Here is a 5,293-nt window from a genome sequence, read left to right as displayed (position 1 = left end):
TATATATATAAATATATGTTTAAAAATATTTAAACAATCCAGATTGTTTTTTTTAATCATCCGAATCCACAGATTATGTTTAATTATGTAAACTTTCACCTAATGCAGCTAAACTATTCATATGGTATAGACCAACTGCAGTATCAGTAAATATGAAATTAAATGTTCACAAACTTCTTTAACAGCACCAAGTAGATTCTAGACTTTAGGCTTTCAGATTTAAAGGGGACATATGATGCGATTTCAATTTTTCCTTTCTCTTTGGAGTGTTACAAGCTCTTGTGCATAAAGAAGATCTGTAAAGTTGCAAAGACTAAAGTCTCAAATCCTAAGAGATATTCTTTATCAAAGTTCAGAGTCAGCCACACCCTCCTAAAACAGCTCATTCTAACACGCCCCCACATATCTACATTACTATGTGGGAAGATTTGCATAACGCCGCCCAAATGTTCACGCAAAGAAAGAAGGCGTAACTTTTATTCTCGCTGTAGTATTGTTGACGCTGCAGCCATGTATGCTGTGTGCTTTGTTGTGAAAGCGAAACTACTTTGTTTGGTCTTCCAAAAGAGGACGATATCCGCTTCGTCATGCCTAGAGCTTATCTGTGCTGCTCGATGAGGGAATACATCAACTTTCACCGTGGACAAAGCGGAGTCCAGCCCGGGGTCCATCACATGTGGTTGCCGCTCATTCGTCGCATCCGCCGGGCGCGCCGTTCTCGACTCCGCTCACTCTATCTCGGCCTCAGCGCACGCTAAGCCGGGGCTTCGGCTCACGCTAGCCCGGCCTCAGCACATGCTAAGCCGGGGCTTCGGCTCACTCTATCCCGTCCTTAGCACACGCTAAGCCGGGGCTTCGGCTCACTCTATCCCGTCCTCAGCACACGCTAAGCCGGGGCTTCCCCTCATGCTAGGCCGCTGTGTTTTTCGTTGTGAAAGCGAAACTACTTTGTTTGATCTTCCAAAAGAGGACACGACTACAAATCAGTGGTTAAGTTGTATTTACCACACTGTTCCAGAACAGTTTAACCCAAATATCCAGATGTGTGCAGCACATTTTATAGAGGACTGTTTACTGATCCTGGGAGAGCTGACTATAATGCTGGCTGTTCTGACTCACGTAAGTACATTTTCATTTAAAGGATTTGCCACTGATGATTCAAACGCGAGATTTGGGCAGTAGAGTAGCACTTGTTGTTTGTCATTTCTCCGATCACAAATGCAAACAGAGTTTTATGTTTACGCAGCGCGATGCAATGCAACGCAACGCGTAAAAAGACAGTATAAGTCATTACAATCAGTAATTATGTCCCCACTGGATGCAACAAATGCCTCGTTTGTAATGGGTTTTAATGTTGTCTCGTCGCTCCGGCTGGGACACGACATCAACAGTATGTGAGGGGCATAACATTTCCGTCTCACGCTTGAGGTATTCGGCCAATCACAACGCACTGGATAGCTGGCCAATCACAGCACACTTCGCTTTTTCAGATCAATGAGCTTTGTAAAAATCGACGCGTTTCAAAAAGGCGGGGCATAGAGGAGAAACAATAATGTACAGTATGTGGAAAATAATGTATTTTTTTAACTTTAAACCGCATAAACACATTTCATTACACCAAATACACAAAATAATGTTCTTTTTAGCAGCATCATATGACCCCTTTAAGATTCAACCAAGGCTTAAAAGTGCTGAAGCTGAGGAAATACTGTTGACATAAATTACATAATCACAAGAGAAATTCTGCAGCATCTCTGCTGTTGACACCTTTTTGATCACAGGCCGTGGAAATGCAGCACAATACCTCCTACTGACTAAGCTCAAGATCTCTTTTCTTCTGTCTTTTATCTAGGATGAGAGAAGCTCCGGATGGGATCGCTGTTCCTGCTGCAGGAAAAACTGATATCCATTTTCATTGGTGTATAAAAGCCCCTGAGGAATTCAGGCCTGTTCTTGGTGGACTCACTTGAGTAGAAGGGTGAAAGCAAACCATCTTTTTTCTTCCTTTTTTTTGATAAGACGCTCACTCTCTATCAATCTCTTTAGCTGTGCATTTCACAAGACAGGACGATGAGAAAAATGAAAGTTCTGAAGTCTGAGCCTGCATAATGGCTGTCAAAGCACACGCACGTATACACACGTTAAAGCATTGACCAAAGGTGAAAAAACTTGACATGAAGCAGACTTTAATGTGCACTTGATCCCTGAAGCACTTCTGCCCAAGTAAGATAGATTTCATAGGATATTGTATTTATTTTTTTATTTTTTTCCGAAAATAAACTAAAGGTTAAAATGGTGGTCGCAAACACTGATTATTATTATTCAATATGTATTTCAGGTTCTCTAAGCAGATTGAGTGGGCAGTGTTCTAAGTGCAACTTCTTGAACATTTTGAGCATTGTGATATCAGTTTCATAATATTGACACATTTTTGGTCATTTGAAGACACAGACAATATCAATGCATTTATAGAATCTAAAATGCTGCTATGGACATGTATAAGAAACATGCAAACACATTAAATGCATTAAAGGACTAATCAGACAAAAAATACAATTACTTTTCTTCTTTTTTAAACTTTCATAAGGTTTCAAACCTGTATGATGTGTACAGTAACACAAAAAGAAAAGTTTAGCAGAATGTCCGAGCTACTCTTTTCAGTACAATGAAAGTGGATGAGGACTTACAAGCTCAAAAAATTTACAAAATGTACCATTAAAATCAGCATGAAATGAAAACTGACATTTTCTAAATGCATCTTAAAGGAACAATTCACCCCCCAACCCCCAAAAAAAAATTGAGAAAAAATTTCAAAATTTACTAATTCTCTGGCAATTTAACGTTACTTCAACTTCTCACCAATGGATCCTCTGCAGTGAATGGGTGCCCGTCAGAATGAGAGTTCAAACAGCTCAAAAACATCACAATAATCCACAAGTAATCTACATGACTCTAGTCTACAAGAATGTCTTGTGAATGTGAAAAAAATATATATTTTGATCTTTGGCATTTTTAAAGTCTCTTCATAATATCACTTTCTTAAAAAGTTAGAAAATCATAGCTAATCAAATGTATTCTAAATACAATAACGTTCATTCATCAATATTTTATGAATCTCAAATGATTTGCAAACGTTAAAGTGTCTATGCAGACTTATGAAAATGTGCATGTGCTTGGACTATACTTTACATACAAATTCCTATGAATAATAATGAGATCATGTTGGGTATTTCTTATATGTGGCATTGTTCCATCACTTTGTCCCCAGTGGCTGGAATATATAATGTGTTATATGTTCCTGCCTGGTGATATGGATCTTCTGCTGAAAATATAAAATATGAATTCATGCATCATTAGCCTAATCCTGAAAGCATTTAACTGTATTGCATTCAATGGCCACCATTAAATATTTAATAAAAGATCTGGAAGGTTATATAAAAAAAGTAATAAATCTTTTTTTTTCAAAATAGTGTATGTATGTGTGTGTGTGTGTGTGTGTGTGTACCTCTTCTCCAGCTTGGTAAACATTAATCATTAACTTCAGCATATGGTTGATGATGTTGATCCAAATCACTGAATCAACTGGACGACCATTCCCTAAACACGGACACACGCACGCACGCACGCACACACACACACACACACACACACACACTTAATCATTAACTTCAGCATATGGTTGATGATGTTGATCCAAATCACTGAATCAACTGGACGACCATTCCCTAAACACGGACACACGCACGCACGCACGCACACACACACACACACACACGCACACACACGTGCATACAGAATATAATCAGTAAAGCTAAACAATGGACACCAAACAACATTAATGGAAGCACAAATCAGTATGCACACAGACTTGTGGTGAACAAAGAAAGCAGAGCTTCACGGTGGAATATTTAAATAGTGAAATATTCATTGTGCATGGCTGTAACCCTAATCCTAAATGGAAGAAACATCAAAGAGAAATTATAAACCAAGACCTATTTACACCATGAGTAAAAATTCACATTGAACATGTCAACATGAAATCAGAATGGGCCATGTTTACTTCCTAGTCGCATTATTCTAAATTTCAAAATAGTTTTGTCTTTGTAATATATAGTAACTTTCTATATATATATATATATATATATATATATATATATGTCAGGGATTCATCATAGTCACTGCAGTCACCAGCCAGGATAATCACCCGATCACAGTCACCTGAGTTCTAATCATCCGCACCGTCACCAATCAAGCCACACTACAAATACACACACATCACAGTCACTCACTGTCTGGTCTACCATTCACTCCTATGGATTGTTCTGGACTCTCTATACAATAGTCTCCTAAAAGACTTACCTTCTGGTTCTCCCGCGATCCTCCAATGACAACTTGGAAGCTGTTCCACGATCTCCCACGAAACCGGCATCAGACACTCAGATAAGAACCCTGGAATCCTTCACTCTGTTGACACTCTCCTACCTTAAATATTCCTTGTGCATGGCTGTAACCCTAATCCTAAATGGAAGAAACATCAAAGAGAAATTATAAACCAAGACCTATTTACACCATGAGTAAAAATTCACATTGAACATGTCAACATGAAATCAGAATGGGCCATGTTTACTTCCTAGTCGCATTATTCTAAATTTCAAAATAGTTTTGTCTTTGTAATATATAGTAACTTTCTATATATATATATATACCTTCTGGTTCTCCCGCGATCCTCCAATGACAACTTGGAAGCTGTTCCACGATCTCCCACGAAACCGGCATCAGACACTCAGATAAGAACCCTGGAATCCTTCACTCTGTTGACACTCTCCTACCTTAACCTAACCCGTTCCACTCATCCACATCTTGTTCAATAAACCATCCTGTCTTTCACTTACCCGTTGTGTCTGGCCTTGCTTTATGACAGAAGACCGGACCAATACAAACACCTCCATGGATCCTCGACCTCCCACACCCACAGAAGTCCTGGAGGAGCTGGTAAACGCCCTCCGGGCTTCTCTGCGTCCTCCGGCAACCCTCCCATCTGCCTCTGTCAGTCCCATGGCCTTGCCTGCTTCATACATGGGTGATGTAGCTGAGTGTAGCAGCTTCCTCCTGCAAGTGGCCTTGTTCAACGAGATGCAGCCGCAGAAATTTTCCACTGAATGCACTAAGGTAGCATTCCTGATATCACTTCTTAATGGAAGAGCGCTGTTGTGGGCTAAAGCCATATGGAATGCTAATGGTGCCATAATTAATTCATATGATGCTTTCACTAACCATTTCAAAGAAGTCTTTG

This window comes from Sinocyclocheilus grahami, unplaced genomic scaffold, assembly GCF_001515645.1.
Source record: "Sinocyclocheilus grahami isolate Dianchi unplaced genomic scaffold, SAMN03320097.WGS_v1.1 scaffold848.1, whole genome shotgun sequence".
Lineage (NCBI taxonomy): Eukaryota > Metazoa > Chordata > Actinopteri > Cypriniformes > Cyprinidae > Sinocyclocheilus > Sinocyclocheilus grahami.
This window is presented reverse-complemented; position numbering follows the sequence as displayed.